Raw genomic sequence first — 22,223 nt, 5'->3', positions numbered from 1 at the left:
AAGCCATCTACACACACAATTTGATGCATAAATTCAATAAATCCAACAGATTGCACTGCAACTGCCTCTGCAACACAATGCTGCAAACGCAGCGTTCCATTGGAAATGAATGTACTTCTGGTGTATCAATACCCAACGACGCTGTCGGTGTGATCCAGGCGATACATGCCTCGTTTTCTATCCTGCTGGTTTGTATACAAAGGGCCTACCTTCATTTTATAGCATGGCTTGTGGGTGAGCTCTTCTAATGGCCAAAACATTCATGGTTGTAACCACTTTAAGGTTCAGCATGGATAATTACTATGGGGGAACACAAGCACACACACAAGTATGACTGTTTGGTACCTGATAAGGGGTTTGTAATCTGTAAGGTTACCGAAGCAGCTTTCACAGTCAAGTCCTTCCAATTACTTCCTATTGGACACTGGGTGCATCCCAAATGGCACTCTATTCCCTGCATTGTGCACTACTTTTCACCAGGGGCCATTGTCAAATGTAGTGCACTATGTAGGGAATAGGGTGTCATTTCGGGCGCATCCTATATGTACGTACACTCTCCTATGCCTCCGGATCAGTGCTTCATCTCTTTGGATCAACTGCAAGGTTGAACAGCAGCCCTGGTTTCCATGTAGGGATTGATTGCACTCGACATTATGGATGGGATGCCCCTGTGCTTGTTTATCAAATGAAGCACTAAATCCTTCCTTTGACACAATTAGGATTAGGGATAAGCTCGTTTATCAGACCCAGCCAAAGCACTTTCTCCTCAGCTAATGGTAAAATTGCTTTCTCCCAGTTATTGTCTCCAGAAACCCAAGTAGTGTATTAACATATTTTCTCAGACAATAACATTTGGAAAGATTAGGAGGCTTTAAGCTGAAGTAATTTCTTCTTGTTTCCAATTTAACAGAAATGTTACTGATAAAACCGTGGCAAAGTACTTCCAGTCAGAGACACTTCAGTCACAGACAATGGAGGAGTGGAGAGGAATACATGGTGATGGGTGTTGAGACTGTTTTTATTGAAATGTTTTATTGTCTTACGAAGTACAATATCAGCTACAAACTTTCAAGACAGAAACATGCTGTTTTCTTCTCCTCCTAAGGGAGTTTTTCCTAGCCACTGTGTTTCTGCCTCTGCTTTGCTTGGTCATTGGGATTTTAGACTGTTATTATTGGTTAGGCCGTCTTGTACACATTCACAGCTAAAAGCTGAATTGCAGTATACAGACAAAAAAGAAACTAAACAAACGGGAGATAACAGTTAGCTAGCGGAAGAAAACAGAAACGGAGAGCGTCCAGGTCTCTAGGTTCAGAGAGTTCCTGCTCCTGGAGAAGACATCTATTTGGTTGGCAGCCATGACGGACGGCAGGGACAGGAGTGATGATGGTGAGGGTGGTCACAACTGCTGACAACTGCTGATGTAAAAAGGGCTTCATCATTTTAAAAAAATTGATTGATCACATTAGCCAAACGTTTTGAAAAAAGATACCAGTGCGTGATCAACGGACAGGGGGCTCCCTCAAACCCTCACCATAGAACAGGCCTGCTACACACCGACATAGCACCATATATGACCTGCTACCTCCCTCTCCAGAGGAATGTTCATAATTCATGTGTCTTTAGCATATCTAAACCATTGTAGTGAAAATCTCACCATATAGCAAATAAAGCAAACAGGAAGTGGTAGGGGGAGTATCAATGTAACATAACCTGCATTATTGTGAGCTGTATAGAACAGCATGTGTTCTCTCTGTGTTCTGCCTTCTGTGTTCCATGTTCTCTTGTGTTCTTTCAAAGTGAAATTACTTCTTTGTAACCTCTGATTTGAAAGTCATGATAAAATCAAGCAAAAAATAAACTGATTTGCTAGACCAAACTGAAGAGCTGATGCATATTGTTCTAAGCTCAATGTATGAAAAGTAAATCGATACAATTCCCCATACATGTGGTAATAGAATATTGTGAGACCTCCAATTACTCATCCTATAGAACTCTATATGAACCCTGTGAATGGAATATAGTCATGTGTCAAGATTCTAATGAGCCAGGTGGTGTTGCTAAATAGGTCATCATTACGTTCAAGGTTGTAGGCTAGTCTAAGGCTGTCTCAAATGGCACCCTATAGTGCACTACTTTTCACCAGGGCCCTATGTAGCGGTAGTGCACTATATAAGGAATAGGGTGCCATTTGGGATACATCCTAAGGATAGAAGAATATGTCAGAGCCATGCTTGTAATTTAGCTTGGGCATCACTGCAGTCAGTCAGCCAGCCAGTCAGCCAGCCGCCCGCCCACCCACCCACCCGCCCGCCCGCCCGTCCGTCCGTCCGTCCGTTTGTCTGTCTGTCATAGTGCCAGAGGGAGTGTGTTTTTCAGGAGGTGACAGGAAGCCTAACAGCTTTACAGATGAAGATCAGGAGAATAAAGTAAGGCTGTCATATCTCAGTCTCTCCAGGGAGCGCATGAGGGACCGGTAACATGGAGAGAGAGAAAAAATAATAAGAGAGAGAGAAGGGGGAGGGATGGAGGGAGGGAGGGAGGGAGGGAGAGAGAGAATAATGAGAGAGAGAATAATAAGAGACATAGAGAGAGAGAGAGAGAGAGAGAGAGAGAGAGAGAGAGAGAGAGAGAGAGAGAGAGAGAGAGAGAGAGAGAGAGAGAGAGAGAGAGAGAGAGAGAGAGAGAGAGAGAGAGAGAGAGAGAGAGAGAGAGAGAGAGAAGGTGGAGAAAAAGAGAGGGGGAGGAAGAGAGAGTAAGAGAGAGGATGAGAGTGTATGGGCGAAGGGAGAGAGGAGAAAGGAGTGAAATAATGAAAAAAGAAAGAGTAAGAAGGAGAGAGAAGAAAATAAAGGATAAATCGTGATTGGATATAGAGATCTGGAAAGAAGGAGAGAGAGGAGAGAGCGAGATAGAAATGTGATTTGATTTACTGTAGAGCCCAAGTAGGAAAAAAACTGACAGTAGGACAATTAATACAAACCCTGTTATTGCACTTCCATCTGTGTTTCCTTCAAAGGTGCACTATGCAGATATCGCTCCTCTATTTCCTGGTTGCTAAAATTCTAGTAGTTCACCTAATTTCAGTTTATGTGGCAAAACAAGCAGTCATTGTGTAGAGTATCATTGTACCATCTAAAACGCCTTGAAATATATTTTCCATAACCCAAAAATATTGTATTTTCAACTGTTCGAAGCTGGTGTACAAAACTGAAAGTAAGAGATGCAAAAACAAAACGTAATAATGGGAAGCATAGAAAGAGAGCACATAACACAGATCTAACACTTCTTAGACTTGCTTTCAATGAGAATAAAAATCGCATTTCTATGTGAATTTGGTCAGGTCGCCCAAAAAGTTACATATTGTTGCTTTAAAACAGATTGAGGGGGATGTTTCCAACATACAATATACAAGGTAGGCCAAGGCCTCAACATGTACAACACACTGCTGAAATGATCGCGTCATAACCAAAGTGGTTCCTGTCTCTTTAAAAAAGCTTCAACCTGGCTGTTTGGTTTGATTGGTTCTGGACAGATTACCCTTAATGTCACAAGCAGTAAGCAACAATGGAGTGTGATGATTTTGGCTTGTTACTTGCTTTGTCTGCAGGCAGGCGCTCTTGATTACACCACTTGTTGACTGACAGCCAGACGGGGAGGAAGAGGAGGCAGACGGGTAGGGGAGAGAAGTGAAGTGCATTACTGGGTGTAGTCTGATTGGACTTGGATGGATGCCTGGGAGCGAGAGATCAATATGGAACCTGGAGCTATGCCGTGCCTGAGTCCAACTCCCCGTCTTAATTGGGACAAGTTATTGACGGTAAACTTAATTAGCCGCCTTGGCAATCAATGTATTTTTCCCAAACTGCACCCCATTCCCTACACAGTGCATTAAGCTACTTTTGACCAGAGCGTTATTTGCCCTGGACAAAATAAATTGTGCGCTATTTAGGGAATATAGTACCAGGCTTGTTTTGATCCTGCCCAGTGAGGAAGGAATGGAAGGATGTGTGTTGGATAGATAGAGAATGTGCATGTATGGCTTTTAAGTTTTATGTGTGCTTGTTTTTTAAAATGGTCGAATTAATAAACTAGACTAAACTAAAAGGATGTGTGTTAGATAGATATAGAACCAGAAGGATGTGTGTTGGACAGATAGATATAGAACCAGAAGGATGTTTATTGGATAGATAGATATATATATAGAACCAGAAGGATGTGTGTTGTATTGATAGAGAACCAGAAGGATGTGTGTTTGACAGATAGATAGAGAACCAGAAGGATGTGTGTTGGACAGATAGATAGACAACCAGAAGGATGTGTGTTGGACAGATAGATAGAGAACCAGAAGGATGTGTGTTGGACAGATAGATAGAGAACCAGAAGGATGTGTGTTGGACAGATAGATAGACAACCAGAAGGATGTGTGTTGGACAGATAGATAAATAGATGAGAACCAGAAGGATGTGTTTTATATATATATATATATATATATATATATTTGTATATGTATACATATATGAGAGAGAGAGAGAACCAGAAGAATGTGTGATAGATAGATACATAGAGAACCAGAAGAATGTGTGATAGATAGATACATAGAGAACCAGAAGGATGTGTGATAGATAGATAGATAGATAGATAGATAGATAGATAGATAGATAGATAGATAGATAGATAGATAGATAGATAGATAGATAGATAGATAGATAGATAGATAGATATTTATTATCTCTGCATTATCATTAACAGCAGACTCGTACATTTCCTCAATGAAAACAATGTACTGAGCAAATGTCAAATTGGCTTTTTACCAAATTACCGTACAACAGACCATGTATTCACCCTACACACCCTAATTGACAACCAAACAAACCAAAACAAAGGCAAAGTCTTCTCATGCTTTGTTGATTTCAAAAAAGCCTTCGAACCAATTTGGCATGAGGGTCTGCTATACAAATTGATGGAAAGTGGTGTTGGGGGTAAAACATACGACATTATAAAATCCATGTACACAAACAACAAGTGTGCGGTTAAAATTGGCAAAAAACACACACATTTCTTCACACAGGGTCATGGGGTGAGACAGGGATGCAGCTTAAGCCCCACCCTCTTCAACATATATATCAACGAATTGGCGCGGGCACTAGAACAGTCTGCAGCACCCGGTCTCACCCTACTAGAATCCGAAGTCAAATGTCTACTGTTTGCTGATGATCTGGTGCTTCTGTCACCAACCAAGGAGGGCCTACAGCAGCACCTAGATCTTCTGCACAGATTCTGTCAGACCTGGGCCGTGACAGTAAATCTCAGTAAGACCAAAATAATGGTGTTCCAAAAAAGGTCCAGTCACCAGGACCACAAATTCCATCTAGACACCGTTGCCCTAGAGCACACAAAAAACGATACATACCTCGGCCTAAACATCAGCACCACAGGTAACTTCCACAAAGCTGTGAACGATCTGAGAGACAAGGCAAGAAGGGCCTTCTATGCCATCAAAAGGAACATACATTTCAACATACCAATTAGGATCTGGCTAAAAATACTTGAATCAGTCATAGAGCCCATTGCCCTTTATGGTTGTGAGGTCTGGGGTCCGCTCACCAACCAAGATTTCACAAAATGGGACAAACACCAAATTGAGACTCTGCATGCAGAATTCTACAAAAATATCCTCCGTGTACAACGTAGAACACCAAATAATGCATGCAGAGCAGAATTAGGCCGATACCCACTAATTATCAAAATCCAGAAAAGAGCCGTTAAATTCTACAACCACCTAAAAGGAAGCGATTCCCAAACCTTCCATAACAAAGCCATCACCTACAGAGAGATGAACCTGGAGAAGAGTCCCCTAAGCAAGCTGGTCCTAGGGCTCTGTTCACAAACACAAACACACCCCACAGAGCCCCAGGACAACAGCACAATTAGACCCAACCAAATCATGAGAAAACAAAAAGATAATTACTTGACACATTGGAAAGAATTAACAAAAAAACAGAGCAAACTAGAATGCTATTTGGCCCTAAACAGAGAGTACACAGTGGCAGAATACCTGACCACTGTGACTGACCCAAACTTAAGGAAAGCTTTGACTATGTACAGACTCAGTGAGCATAGCCTTGCTATTGAGAAAGGCCGCCATAGGCAGACATGGCTCTCAAGAGAAGACAGGCTATGTGCACACTGCCCACAAAATGAGGTGGAAACTGAGCTGCACTTCCTAACCTCCTGCCCAATGTATGACCATATTAGAGAGACATATTTCCCTCAGATTACACAGATCCACAAAGAATTTGAAAACAAATCCAATTTTGATAAACTCCCATATCTACTGGGAGAAATTCCACAGTGTGCCATCACAGCAGCAAGATTTGTGACCTGTTGCCACAAGAAAAGGGCAACCAGTGAAGAACAAACACCATTGTAAATACAACCCATATTTATGCTTATTTATTTTAACTTGTGTGCTTTAACCATTTGTACATTGTTACAACACTGTGTATATATAATATAACATTTGTAATGTCTTTATTGTTTTGAAACTTCTGTATGTGTAATGTTTACTGTTAATTTGTATTGTTTATTTCACTTTTGTATAATATCTACCTCACTTGCTTTGGCAATGTTAACACATGTTTCCCATGCCAATAAAGCCCCTTGAATTGAAATTGAATTGAATTGAATTGAATTGAATAGATAGATAGATAGATAGATAGATAGATAGATAGATAGATAGATAGATAGATAGATAGATAGATAGATAGATAGATAGCATAACTACTTTTATGTTTTTATTCCAATTTGTCGTTTAATTTCCTTTGACACTGAGGAAACAGTAGAGCCCAATGCCGCTCGTTTGGGGAGGAAATGTAATGATGTATTGCCTGAGTGTTGTGCGTTATTAACGTCTGCCAAGTTACTGCCTAGGTCCACTAGCCGGGATAACCGGATGACGGGCCGGAACACGGAGCCACTGCCGGACCTACCAGGTCCATTCTGGTGGTGGTCCGCAGCTTGCGGAAATCCTACCAGGGTGAACCACCAAAGGGGGGGGGGGGGGGGGGGACTGCTATGATGATCCACAAACCAGGACATCCAAGGGTCATTCTTATGGTGGGTTGCAACATGCAGAATCATTCCAAGTTGAACCTACCAGAGGGGGACTGTCATGACTGTCCTGATCAGGTCAGGTTACAGGAGACCACAACCCTACAGATTATCTCTCACCCCCAACAGAGGAGGAGAGATCTAGGGGTCTGAAGATGTGGGGGTTTTATGACCCTTCACGCCCATGGTAAACCTTAGGCCACAGACAAATTCCTTTTGTCCTGTTACTATGGAGAACCAGCCTCAGAACATTAAACATGCAATAAAGGGACTTTGGAACAATGGTTTCCGTCAGCTACAATGGTGGTCATGAAGATAGATGGAATATGAAAATGTATGTTAAATTTTTTTTTGTTTGTTTTGTTATTAAAGGTTAATAGATGACGTTATTATGAAAACATTGTAACGTTACGAGTTTTCCTCGTATATGTTTGATGTTTATACATTGTACGTTGTGTGGAAAATGTCCAAATCAAAGAGAATGTAAAGATGAAAGGTGAGGATGAAATGGGAAGTTAGTGGTCTAAAATTGGATTTGAAAATTGGACTTTCTCTCTTTCTCTCGCTTTTAAATCCCCATTTTGGGTAACACGCGCCATAGTGTGTTGGCCCGTTATACTAAGTTCTAATCAATAGCCTAGAATGTGTTTTTGTGTATGTGTATCTTTTATCATCATTTTAGCTTTCTAGTAAATAAATAATCAACTAAGATTGGTCTGGTACGAACTCATTGGTGAGACCCGGGTCCGTGCAGATTCCCGGATTATGTGACGTTCAGAACGAGACTGTAGAGGTAACTGATTAATTAGCGGCTGTTGTAAAATCGATATTCTGATATTCTTTGAGTTAATTTGGGAAATAGAAACTAAATAAAACTAATTTTCCCATGGTGCCCCAGGTTAACGAGTTAATAATTGCTTGATTCATTTAATCACGCAATTAGAAACCTTTAATCATTCGATGAGCAACAGTCGTCACATTAACTAATACAACATCACGACATTGGTAATCTGTTTGTTGACTTGGCTTTCGAAGACCTTAGAAAGGCAGGGTAGGATAGATATAGGTCTGTAGCAGTTTGGGTCAAGAGTGTTCCCCCCTTTGAAGAGGGGGATGACCGCAGCTGCTTTCCAATCTTTGGGAATCTCAGACGACACGAAAGAGAGGTTGAACAGGCTAGTAATAGGGGTTGCAACAATTTCGGCAGATCATTTTAGAAAGAAAGGGTCCAGATTGTTTAGCCCGGCTGATTTGTAGGGGTCCAGATTTTGCAGCTCTTTCAGAACATCAGCTGACTGGATTTGGGAGAAGGAGAAATGGGGAAAGCTTGGGCGAGTTGCTACGGGGGGTGCAGTGCTGTTGACCGGGGAAGGGGTAGCCAGGTGGAAAGCATGGCCAACCATAGAAAAATGCTTATTGAAATTCTCAATTATAGTGGATTTATCAGTGGTGACAGTGTTTCCTGTCCTCAGTGCAGTGGGCAGCTGGGAGGAGGTGTTATTATTCTCCATGGACTTTACAGTGTCCCAGAACTTTTTTGAGTTTGTGTTGCAGGAAGCAAATTTCTGCTTGAAAAAGCTAGCCTTGGCTTTTCTAATCTGCCTGTGTATATTGGTTTCTAGCTTCCCTGAAAAGTTGCATATCACGGGGGCTGTTCAATGCTAATGCAGAACGTCATAGGATGTTTTTGTGTTGGTTAAGGGCAGTCAGGTCTTGAGAGAACCAAGGGCTATATCTGTTCCTGGTTCTAAATTTCTTGAATGGGGCATGCTTATTTAAGATGGTGAGGAAGGCATTTAAAAAAAATAACATGGCATCCTCTACTGACGGGATGAGATCAATATCCTTCCAGGATTCCCCGGCCAGGTAGATTAGAAAGGCCTGCTCGCTGAAGTGTTTTAGGGAGCGTTTGACAGTGATGAGTGGAGGTCGTTTGACCGCTGACCCATTACGGATGCAGGCAATGAGGCAGTGATCGCTGAGATCTTGGTTGAAAACCGCAGAGGTGTATTTAGAGGGCAAGTTGGTTAGGATGACATCTATGAGGGTGCCCGTGTTTACGGCTTTGGGGTGGTACCTGGTAGGTTCATTGATAATTTGTGTGAGATTGAGGGCATCAAGCTTAGATTGTAGGATGGCTGGGGTGTTAAGCATGTTCCAGTTTAGGTCGCCTAGCAGCACGAGCTCTGAAGATAGATGGGGGTTAATCAGTTCACATATGGTGTCCAGAGCACAGCTGGGGGCAGAGGGTGGTCTATAGCAGGCGGCAACGGTGAGAGACTTGTTTTTAGAGAGGTGGATTTTTAAAAGTAGAAGTTCAAATTGCAGGCTATCTTTGCAGTAGATTGCAACACCGTCCCCTTTGGCCGTTTTATCTTGTCTGAAAATGTTGTAGTTAGGAATGGAGATTTCAGAATTTTTGGTGGTCTTCCTAAGCCAGGATTCAGACACGGCTAGAACATCCGGGTTGGCAGAGTGTGCTAAAGCAGTGAATAAAACAAACTTAGGGAGGAGGCTTCTAATGTTAACATGCATGAAACCGAGGCGATTACGGTTACAGAAGTCATCAAAAGAGAGCGCCTGGGGAATAGGAGTGGAGCTAGGCACTGCAGGGCCTGGATTCACCTCTACATCACCAGAGGGACAGAGGAGGAGGAGGATAAGGGTACGGCTAAAAGCTATGAGAATTGGTCGTCTAGAACGTCTAGAACGTCCGGAACAGAGAGTAAAAGGAGGTTTCTGGGGGCGATAAAATAGCTTCAAGGTATAATGTACAGACAAAAGGTATGGTAGGATGTGAATACAGTGGAGGTAAACCTAGGTATTGAGTGATGATGAGAGAGATATTGTCTCTAGAAACATCATTGAAACCAGGTGAAGTCATCGCATGTGTGGGTGGTGGAACTGAAAGGTTGGATAAGGTATAATGAGCAGGGCTAGAAGCTCTACATTGAAATAACTCAATAAACACTAACCAGAACAGCAATGGACAAGGCATATTGACATTAAGGAGAGGCATGCTTAGTCGAGTGATCATAAGGGTCCAGTGAGTAGTGAGGTTGGTTGGGGTAACGGTGATTCAAACAGCTAGCCGAGCCATCGGTAGCAAGCTAGCATAGGATGGAGGTCTGTTTTTAGCCACCTCGTGCGTTTCTGACAGTAGATTAGTGGGGTTCCGTCTGGTAGAGGGGATCAATCCAATTGGCTAAATAGATATAGTTATAGTGACCCCCCAAAAATTGTCCGATAGACCTATTCAGATAGCAGCCGATAAGACAGCTAATGATTAGCGGGCCGCAGATGGGCGTTCAGGTGACGTCGCGACAGAGGGGCCAGTTGGATAACTCCCTCGGGCAGAAAACGCCGGTAGTCCAGTCGTGAAGGCCCGGTGGGGCTCCGCATCGGCAGTAAAACGGGTCCGGATAGGTGATTGTAGCCCATGAGTGGCTGATGGAACTCTTCAGCTGGCTAGCTCCGGAATAATTGATGTTTGCTCCGGGATCAACGTAAGCCAATAGTCACACGGATAGCAGCTAGCTAGCTGCGAGATCCAGGTGTAAATGTCCAGAGCTTGCGGTTGAAATCCGGGGATATGGAGAGAAAAATAGGTCCGGTATGTTCTGGTCTGAGTCGCATTGTACAAAACTGGCGATAGCTTTTCGAGCTAAAGGATAGCTGATGACCACAAACCGTGGTTAGCTGAATACTAACGTTAGCCAGTAAACTGGCTAGCTTCTGGCTAGCTTCTGGTTAGCTTCTGGCTAGCTTTTGGTTAGCTTCTGGCTAGCTTCTGTTGATAGATAGATAGAGAACCAGAAGGATGTGTGTTAGATAGAGAACCAGAAGGATGTGTGTTAGATAGAGAACCAGAAGGATGTGTGTTAGATAGAGAATTAGAAGGATGTGTGTTAGATAGAGAACCAGAAGGATGTGCGTTAGATAGAGAACCAGAAGGATGTGTGTTAGATAGAGAACCAGAAGGATGTGTGTTAGATAGAGAACCAGAAGGATGTGCGTTAGATAGAGAACCAGAAGGATGTGCGTTAGATATAGAAACAGAAGGGTGTGTGTTGGATAGATAGATAGAGAATTAGAAGGATGTGTGATAGATAGATAGAGAACCAGAAGGATGTGTGTTAGATATAGAAACAGAAGGGTGTGTGTTGGATAGATAGATAGAGAATTAGAAGGATGTGTGATAGATAGATAGAGAATTAGAAGGATGTGTGTTGGATAGATTGATAGAGAATTAGAAGGATGTGTGATAGATATAGAAACAGAAGGATGTGTGTTGGATAGATAGATAGAGAATTACAAGGATGTGTGATAGATAGATAGAGAATTAGAAGGATGTGTGATAGATAGATAGAGAACCAGAAGGATGTGTGTTAGATATAGAAACAGAAGGATGTGTGTTGGATAGATAGATAGAGAACCAGAAGGATGTGTGATAGATAGATAGAGAATTAGAAGGATGTGTGATAGATAGATAGAGAATTAGAAGGATGTGTGATAGATAGATAGAGAATTAGAAGGATGTGTGATAGATAGATAGAGAATTAGAAGGATGTGTGATAGATAGATAGAGAATTAGAAGGATGTGTGATAGATAGATAGAGAACCAGAAGTGTCTCGAAGGAGATACACTTTTTAGATGTGACTGTTATTAGAAGTGGAGATGAGCTGGATGGGTTTGTTTGAGATGCAAATCATCCTAATTGCTATACAGTATATTGGTTTTGACCGGAGCCATTAGTTGCACACTATAGGGAACAGGGTACCATTTGGGACCGAACCACACTGTCATACAGACGCATTCCTTTATTGTTGTTTTTGAGGTCAGTGAAAGTTTGACTTGTGTAGATAGAACAGTTTTGTGTGGTGATAATCATTCTGTTTCATACACTCAGTTGTGTATTAAATGGATAGTACATGCAGAATGATCACGTCACCAATTACCAATTAACTGACAGACAATATACCCCTTTTCCTTTCTCTGGAAGTCCTCCTCTTTCTCCCCTCCTCTCTTCCCTCCCCCTCTCTCTCCTTCCACCTCCCTCTCGCTCCCTCCTCCCTCTCTTTCACCCTCCCTCTCACCCTTCTTCTCCTCTCAAATGCCGGCTGCATAATTGCCTTTCCGTTCGGCTGCCCGTGGGGGGAAGTGGGGCCCTCACAACGTTACCTTGGTAATACTGATTGATGGAGTCGATACTCCTCCCCGGTTCCAGAACATCAGGCATCGCCGCACACAGACATGACACATTTTCTGGGAACAAATTATAATCGCCGGCCTCATGATTAATCCCCTCTGGGGAAAGGGAAACATTGTGAATACCTGTGAACTTGTCTACGAGGAGACAGCCAGAGCCGCCCTGTACTATAGACCAGTGTAGTCATGGTGGAAGGTAAATGACCAGTGGATGGACTTTCAAAGTCACAGTATGGACAGTTGAGGGGAGAGATGGAAGAGGAAGGTCATAGGTGTGGAGGTGGGTACCGAGGTAGAGGTGAGGGTGGGTACCGAGGTAGAGGTGAGGGTGGGAACCGAGGTAGAGGTGAGGGTGGGAACCGAGGTAGAGGTGAGGGTGGGTACCGAGGTAGAGGTGAGGGTGGGAACCGAGGTAGAAGTGAGGGTGGGTACCGAGGTAGAGGTGAGGGTGGGAACCGAGGTAGAGGTGAGGGTGGGTACCGAGGTAGAGGTGAGGGTGGGAACCGAGGTAGAGGTGAGGGTGGGTACCGAGGTAGAGGTGAGGGTGGGAACCGAGGTAGAGGTGAGGGTGGGTACCGAGGTAGAGGTGAGGGTGGGAACCGAGGTAGAAGTGAGGGTGGGTACCGAGGTAGAGGTGAGGGTGGGAACCGAGGTAGAGGTGAGGGTGGGTACCGAGGTAGAGGTGAGGGTGGGAACCGAGGTAGAGGTGAGGGTGGGAACCGAGGTAGAGGTGAGGGTGGGAACCGAGGTAGAGGTGAGGGTGGGTACCGAGGTAGAGGTGAGGGTGGATACCGAGATAGAGGTGAGGGTAGGAACCGAGGTAGAGGTGAGGGTGGGTACCGAGATAGAGGTGAGGGTGGGTACCGAGGTAGAGGTGGAGGTGGGTACAGAGGTAGAGGTGGAGATGGGTACAGAGGTGGAGGTGGAGGTGGGTACAGAGGTAGAGGTGGAGGTGGGTACAGAGGTAGAGGTGGAGGTGGGTACAGAGGTAGAGCTGGAGATGGGTACAGAGGTAGATGTGGAGGTGGGTACAGAGGTAGAGGTGGAGGTGGGTACAGAGGTAGAGGTGGAGGTGGGTACAGAGGTAGAGGTGGAGGTGGGTACAGAGGTAGATGTGGAGGTGGGTACAGAGGTAGAGATGGAGGTGGGTACAGAGGTAGAGCTGGAGATGGGTACAGAGGTAGAGGTGGAGATGGGTACAGAGGTAGATGTGAGGGTGGGTACAGAGGTAGAGGTGGAGGTGGGTACAGAGGTAGAGGTGGAGGTGGGTACAGAGGTAGAGGTGGAGGTGGAGGTGGGTACAGAGGTAGAGGTGGAGGTGGGTACAGAGGTGGAGATGGGTACAGAGGTAGAGGTGGAGGTGGGTACAGAGGTGGAGGTGGAGGTGGGTACAGAGGTGGAGGTGGGTACAGAGGTAGAGGTGGAGGTGGGTACAGAGGTAGATGTGGAGGTGGGTACAGAGGTAGAGATGGAGATGGGTACAGAGGTAGATGTGGAGGTGGGTACAGAGGTAGAGGTGGAGGTGGGTACAGAGGTAGATGTGGAGGTGGGTACAGAGGTAGAGGTGGAGGTGGGTACAGAGGTGGAGGTGGGTACAGAGGTGGAGGTGGAGGTGGGTACAGAGGTAGATGTGGAGGTGGGTACAGAGGTAGAGGTGGAGGTGGGTACAGAGGTGGAGGTGGAGGTGGGTACAGAGGTAGAGGTGGAGGTGGGTACAGAGGTAGAGGTGGAGGTGGGTACAGAGGTAGAGATGGAGGTGGGTACAGAGGTAGATGTGGAGGTGAGGGTGGGTACAGAGGTAGAGGTGGAGGTGGGTACAGAGGTAGATGTGGAGGTGGGTACAGAGGTAGAGATGGAGTTGGGTACAGAGGTAGAGCTGGAGATGGGTACAGAGGTAGAGGTGGAGATGGGTACAGAGGTAGATGTGGAGGTGGGTACAGAGGTAGATGTGGAGGTGGGTACAGAGGTAGAGGTGGAGGTGGGTACAGCGGTAGAGGTGGAGGTGGGTACAGAGGTAGATGTGAAGATGGGTACAGAGGTAGAGGTGGAGGTGGGTACAGAGGTACATGTGGAGGTGGGTACAGAGGTAGAGATGGAGGTGGGTACAGAGGTAGAGGTGGAGGTGGGTACAGAGGTAGAGGTGGAGGTGGGTACAGAGGTACATGTGGAGGTGGGTACAGAGGTAGAGGTGGAGGTGGGTACAGAGGTAGATGTGAAGATGGGTACAGAGGTAGAGGTGGAGATGGGTACAGAGGTAGAGGTGGAGGTGGGTACAGAGGTAGAGATGGAGGTGGGTACAGAGGTAGAGGTGGAGGTGGGTACAGAGGTACATGTGGAGGTGGGTACAGAGGTAGATGTGGAGGTGGGTACAGAGGTGGAGGTGGGTACAGAGGTAGAGGTGGAGGTGGAGGTGGGTACAGAGGTGGAGGTGGGTACAGAGGTAGAGGTGAGGGTGGGAACAGAGGTAGAGGTGGAGATGGGTACAGAGGTAGATGTGAGGGTGGGTACAGAGGTAGAGGTGGAGGTGGGTACAGAGGTAGAGGTGGAGGTGGGTACAGAGGTAGAGGTGGAGGTGGAGGTGGGTACAGAGGTAGAGGTGGAGGTGGGTACAGAGGTGGAGATGGGTACAGAGGTAGAGGTGGAGGTGGGTACAGAGGTGGAGGTGGAGGTGGGTACAGAGGTGGAGGTGGGTACAGAGGTAGAGGTGGAGGTGGGTACAGAGGTAGATGTGGAGGTGGGTACAGAGGTAGAGATGGAGGTGGGTACAGAGGTAGATGTGGAGGTGGGTACAGAGGTAGAGGTGGAGGTGGGTACAGAGGTAGATGTGGAGGTGGGTACAGAGGTAGAGGTGGAGGTGGGTACAGAGGTGGAGGTGGGTACAGAGGTGGAGGTGGAGGTGGGTAAAGAGGTAGATGTGGAGGTGGGTACAGAGGTAGAGGTGGAGGTGGGTACAGAGGTGGAGGTGGAGGTGGGTACAGAGGTAGAGGTGGAGGTGGGTACAGAGGTAGAGGTGGAGGTGGGTACAGAGGTAGAGATGGAGGTGGGTACAGAGGTAGATGTGGAGGTGAGGGTGGGTACAGAGGTAGAGGTGGAGGTGGGTACAGAGGTAGAGGTGGAGGTGGGTACAGAGGTAGAGGTGGAGGTGGGTACAGAGGTAGAGATGGAGGTGGGTACAGAGGTAGAGGTGAGGGTGGGTACAGAGGTAGATGTGGAGGTGAGGGTGGGTACAGAGGTAGAGGTGGAGGTGGGTACAGAGGTAGATGTGGAGGTGGGTACAGAGGTAGAGGTGGAGGTGGGTACAGAGGTAGATGTGGAGGTGAGGGTGGGTACAGAGGTAGAGGTGGAGGTGGGTACAGAGGTAGATGTGGAGGTGGGTACAGAGGTAGAGGTGGAGGTGGGTACAGAGGTAGAGATGGAGGTGGGTACAGAGGTAGAGGTGGAGGTGGGTACAGGGGTAGATGTGGAGGTGGGTACAGGGGTAGATGTGGAGGTGGGTACAGAGGTAGATGTGAAGATGGGTACAGAGGTGGAGGTGGGTACAGAGGTAGAGGTGGAGGTGGGTACAGAGGTGGAGGTGGAGGTGGGTACAGAGGTAGAGGTGGAGGTGGGTACAGAGGCAGAGGTAGAGGTGGAGGTGGGTACAGAGGTAGAGGTGGAGGTGGGTACAGAGGTAGAGGTGGAGGTGGGTACAGAGGTAGAGGTGGAGGTGGGTACAGAGGTAGAGGTGGAGGTGGGTACAGAGGTGGAGGTGGAGGTTGGTACAGAGGTAGAGGTGGAGGTGGGTACAGAGGTGGAGGTGGGTACAGATGTAGTGGTGGAGGTAGGTACAGACGCTGAGGTGGAGTTAGACCAGCAGAGGGAGAGGGAGAGGTAGGGGTAGAGGTGGAGGTAGAGATAGAGGTAGAGGTGGAGGTAGAGATAGAAGCTGAGGTGGAGTTAGACCGGGAGAGGTGGAGGTGGAGATAGAAGCTGAGGGGGAGTTAGACCGGTAGAGGTAGAGGTGGAGGTAGAGATAGAAGCTGAGGTGGAGTTAGACCGGTAGAGGCTGAGGTAGAGGTGGAGGTAGAGTTAGAGGTAGAAGCTGAGGTGGAGGTAGAGGTAGAGGTAGAGGTAGAGGTGGAGGTAGAGATAGAAGCTGAGATGGAGTTAGACCGGGAGAGGTGGAGGTGGAGGTAGAGATAGAAGCTGAGGGGGAGTTAGACCGGTAGAGGTAGAGGTGGAGGTGGAGGTAGAGATAGAGATAGAAGCTGAGGTGGAGTTAGACCGGGAGAGGTGGAGGTGGAGATAGAAGCTGAGGGGGAGTTAGACCGGTAGAGGTAGAGGTGGAGGTAGAGATAGAAGCTGAGGTGGAGTTAGACCGGTAGAGGCTGAGGTAGAGGTGGAGGTAGAGTTAGAGGTAGAAGCTGAGGTGGAGGTAGAGGTAGAGGTAGAGGTAGAGGTGGAGGTAGAGATAGAAGCTGAGGTGGAGTTAGACCGGGAGAGGTGGAGGTGGAGGTAGAGATAGAAGCTGAGGGGGAGTTAGACCGGTAGAGGTAGAGGTGGAGGTGGAGGTAGAGATAGAGATAGAAGCTGAGGTGGAGTTAGACCGGGAGAGGTGGAGGTGGAGATAGAAGCTGAGGGGGAGTTAGACCGGTAGAGGTAGAGGTGGAGGTAGAGATAGAAGCTGAGGTGGAGTTAGACCGGTAGAGGCTGAGGTAGAGGTGGAGGTAGAGTTAGAGGTAGAAGCTGAGGTGGAGGTAGAGGTAGAGGTAGAGGTAGAGGTGGAGGTAGAGATAGAAGCTGAGGTGGAGTTAGACCGGGAGAGGTGGAGGTGGAGGTAGAGATAGAAGCTGAGGGGGAGTTAGACCGGTAGAGGTAGAGGTGGAGGTGGAGGTAGAGATAGAGATAGAAGCTGAGGTGGAGGTAGAGGTAGAGGTAGAGGTGGAGGTAGAGATAGAAGCTGAGGTGGAGTTAGACTGGTAGAGGTAGAGGTAGAGGTAGAGGTGGAGGTAGAGTTAGAGGTAGAAGCTGAGGTGGAGGTAGAGGTAGAGGTAGAGGTAGAGGTAGAGGTAGAGGTGGAGGTAGAGATAGAAGCTGAGGTGGAGTTAGACCGGGAGAGGTGGAGGTGGAGGTAGAAATGGAAGCTGAGGGGGAGTTAGACCAGTAGAGGTAGAGGTGGAGGTGGAGATAGAGATAGAAGCTGAGGTGGAGTTAGACCGGGAGAGGTAGAGGTAGAGATGGAGGTAGAGGTGGAGGCTGAGGTGGAGTTAGACTGGTAGAGGTAGAGGTGGAGGTGGAGGTAGAGATAGAAGCTGAGGTGGAGTTAGACCGGGAGAGGTGGAGGTGGAGGTGGAGGTAGAGATAGAGGCTGAGGTCAAGTTAGACTGGTAGAGGTAGAGGTAGAGGTAGAGATAGAGATAGAAGCTGAGGTGGAGTTAGACCGGGAGAGGTAGAGGTGGAGGTAGAGGTAGAGATGGAGGTAGAGGTGGAGGCTGAGGTGGAGTTAGACTGGTAGAGGTAGAGGTGGAGGTGGAGGTAGAGATAGAGGCTGAGGTGGAGTTAGACCGGTAGAGGTAGAGGTGGAGGTAGAGGTGGAGGCTGAGGTGGAGTTAGACTGGTAGAGGTAGAGTTGGAGGTGGAGGTAGAGATAGAGGCTGAGGTGGAGTTAGACCGGGAGAGGTGGAGGTGGAGGTGGAGGTGGAGGCTGAGGTGGAGTTAGACTGGTAGAGGTAGAGGTGGAGGTGGAGGTAGAGGTAGAGATAGAAGCTGAGGTGGAGTTAGACCGGGAGAGGTGGAGGTGGAGGTGGAGGTAGAGATAGAGGCTGAGGTCAAGTTAGACTGGTAGAGGTAGAGGTAGAGGTAGAGGTAGAGATAGAGGCTGAGGTGGAGTTAGAGGTAGAGGTAGAGTTAGAAGCTGAGGTGGAGTTAGACCGGGAGAGGTGGAGGTGGAGTTAGAGGTAGAGGCTGAGGTCAAGTTAGACTGGTAGAGGTAGAGGTAGAGATAGAGGCTGAGGTGGAGTTAGAGGTAGAGGTAGAAGCTGAGGTGGAGTTAGACCGGGAGAGGTGGAGGTGGAGGTAGAGATAGAAGCTGAGGTGGAGTTAGACCGGGAGAGGTGGAGGTGGAGGTAGAGATAGAAGCTGAGGTGGAGTTAGACCAGTAGAGGGAGAGGTGGAGGTGGAGGTGGAGGTAGAGATAGAAGCTGAGGGGGGAGTTAGACCGGGAGAGGTAGAGGTGGCGGTAGAGGTAGATTGTTAATATATATGAACTTTGCTCTAATGGACACAGTGTATGGGCTTTCACAACCACAGTAACTACAGAGGTGAGAGAAGAGAAACTAATTCAACCACAGTAACTACAGAGGTGAGAGAAGTGAAGGTCACTCAACCACAGTAACTACAGAGGTGAGAGAAGTGAAGGTCACTCAACCACAGTAACTACAGAGGTGAGAGGAGAGAAGGTCACTCAACCACAGTAACTACAGAGGTGAGAGAAGAGAAGGTCACTCAACCACAGTAACTACAGAGGTGAGAGAAGAGAAGGTCACTCAACCACAGTAACTACAGAGGTGAGAGAAGTGAAGGTCACTCAACCACAGTAACTACAGAGGTGAGAGAAGAGAAGGTCACTCAACCACAGTAACTACAGAGGTGAGAGAAGTGAAGGTCACTCAACCACAGTAACTACAGAGGTGAGAGGAGAGAAGGTCACTCAACCACAGTAACTACAGAGGTGAGAGACGAGAAGGTCACTCAACCACAGTAACTACAGAGGTGAGAGGAGAGAAGGTCACTCAACCACAGTAACTACAGAGGTGAGAGGAGAGAAGGTCACTCAACCACAGTAACTGCAGAGGTGAGAGAAGAGAAGGTCACTCAACCACAGTAACTACAGAGGTGAGAGAAGAGAAGGTCACTCAACCACAGTAACTACAGAGGTGAGAGAAGAGAAGGTCACTCAACCACAGTAACTACAGAGGTGAGAGAAGAGGTAATTCAACCACAGTAACTACAGAGGTGAGAGAAGAGAAGGTCACTCAACCACAGTAACTACAGAGGTGAGAGAAGAGGTAATTCAACCACAGTAACTACAGAGGTGAGAGAAGAGAAGTACATTCTGTACGAATGACTATGAACTTCTGCACGAGCGTACAGACGTGTACAGTAGACCACTGTATGGAGCCATAGTAGCAAAGTGAGGACATCGGTGAGAGGTTGAGGAGTTCAGAGAGAAGGAGGATGACGCTGAGCTGAGACACCTTTCATGTGCCCTGAATACAGGAAATGTAAAACTTGTAGTGTATTTAAAGTTAAACAAGTTTGTAATTTCCACTTTGAAATGTGGGACTTGATTTTCCCTACGAAAAATGTATCAACCCCTATAAAAATGTCCACTTAATTATAATCCACATAATAATTCACATTTGCTGTTGCTGCAGGATTATTGTCCTGTAGTAGCGAACTGGCTCAAATTAAGATCCTACATCTGTATAATGTTGGAGCTTCATCTCCTTCCTCTGTATACCCCTTCTGCTCTGTCTAACAAGCCTTTAGAATCAATCATAACAAATTAGCTTCTGACAGGACTAACGGGGCCAGGTCTAACCAGATCGGACACACCAACAGGGACCGTCACACACACACTAATGAGGTACAGACCCTCCATCTGCCAATCAAATCGATGCTGTGTGTGTGTGTGTGTGTGTGTGTGTGTGTGTGTGTGTGTGTGTGTGTGTGTGTGTGTGTGTGTGTGTGTGTGTGTGTGTGTTTGTGTGTGTGTGTGTGTGTGTGTGTGTGTGTGTGTGTGTGTGTGTGTGTCTTAGGAAAAGAACACAGAACAGAAAGGTCAAGTAGGTCTGGTGCCTGCTACACTCCTCTCTGACCCCTTTCGGCAGCAGCACCTATAGAAGGTTATTATGGTACAGATCAGGCTGCGTGTGTTCTGAGGATGTATTCCAAATGGCACCCTATTCCCTATATAGCGCACTACTGTTGACCAGGGCCCTATGCACTATGTCGTGTCTTTGGCTATGCCGGATTAATTGCTATGACATGCTATTCTATAAAATACTTTCTCCGTAATTAATATCACCATTGAGCTAATCGGGTACATGTAATTAACTAGAGAGTCGGGCACCACGAAATAATATTTATAGAGCCGTTATCTTCCGAATAAACTCTTAAAGATTTAGCAATATTTTACATCAATAGCAGTCAACATTGTCATCTTTCTTCAGTCTCATATTCTGAAAGTTGTAAATTCTTGGTTATCTGCAAGAATCCTGGCTAACAAGTTGAATCAGCAATACAAAATTGGGTTTAATTATTTATTTACTAAATACCTAACTAATCACACAGAATCACACATACACAATTAAATCATAACTTGATTACAAATTGCCGTCATAAAGGAAAACGTCCCTAGCGGGCGGAACAGATATGACAGCTTGCTACACAAAGGAAAGGGGGCTGGGTTTTAGTGAAAGAGCGGGAGACTGGACAGAGGCGAAGCTGTGCTATCGTAAATACAGTATCTTATGCATTCTAAATTACCGCCCATTTGGAAAAGGAAAATGCAATAGATATTTACTCTGAGCTGCGCTTCAGTAGGTTGGTGGTAGATGGAAGACCGTGTTGCCAAACCGAGTCCTCTGTCCTTTGAAGAATGTCTCTGGTGGTCACTGGATACGTTGTAGTAACGTCGTTGTGTAGTAGACGGGATACTCTGACTGTCCTTCCTAACCTGCGTTTGTAGCAGCTGTTGCTAACTCAACGGCTAGGAGGTATCACTTCTGTAGTGAATACGAGTTCAAAGTTCATACCATTCACAACCAAAGCTCATGCTGATGTTGGCTTAGTTCTGTAGTTATTACCTGAACCATTCTGACATGGGATCGTCACCCTCATATCCTCGGAACAGGAAGTTATATTTTTGTCAATGGCTTTATATAGTGGAGGGAGAGGGGTGTGTCTGAAAAGTTTGTAACCCATGTCTCTTCACAGGGGCGGGCCATTGGTTGAGCAGAGGCCCAAACTTATGAAAACCCAAATCTCTCATTTGGAAGCTAAAATTACATTTCATCTCTTCACAAATAATTTCATATTCAAACATTTGAATTAAACAACAATTCCATGTGAATCCGATACCTCTGATGTTTAGACTTTCCACAGTAGAGATTATGTCATTCTATCATTGATGAGAATGTGTCAGAGGGCAACCGAACTGACATAATATACCTTAAGTACCACCGCATATGTTCAGTTGGTCGGATTACCAGAATATAGTTAATTCCCCCCAATTTCTGATGTTCCCAGAATCTCTATGTTAACCAAAGAGGCTTTCTAATGTCACATCAGTAGACTAGGGAGAGGAACGGGGGAGGGGGGAAAGAGGTATTTATGACTGTCATAAACCTACCCCCAGGCCAACGTCATGACAACTATATAGGGAATAGGGTACTATTTGGGATGCTTGGCTCCAATATCAGGGCTCATGTGTTGCTGTAGAGCTCCATGTGGGGGGCTCCCCAGTTGCACAGCAGTCTAAGGCACTGCATCTCAGTGCTAGATGTGTCACTACAGACACCCAGGTTCAATCCCAGGCTGTTTCACAACCGGCTGTGATTGGGAGTCCCGTAGGGCGGCGCACAATTGGCCCAGTGTCGTCCGGGGTAGGCCGTCATTGTAAATATGAATTTGTTCTTAACTGACTTAACTAGTAAAATAAAGGTTAAATAAAAAAATGTGAAGGTTTACTGATGCCAGTCTGACAGCTCTCTACTATGAGGCAACCACGCAGCACACACTTACCCAGGGAAATCAGCACTGTGTGTGTGTGTGTGTGTCAGCCACAGCTGCATTGGACTTTTCCTGCTCGTTAAATCTGACACTAATGATATCATACACATACTCAATACAGGGAGAG

The sequence above is a fragment of the Salvelinus alpinus genome, chromosome 7 (genome assembly GCF_045679555.1).
Source record: "Salvelinus alpinus chromosome 7, SLU_Salpinus.1, whole genome shotgun sequence".
Lineage (NCBI taxonomy): Eukaryota > Metazoa > Chordata > Actinopteri > Salmoniformes > Salmonidae > Salvelinus > Salvelinus alpinus.
This window is presented reverse-complemented; position numbering follows the sequence as displayed.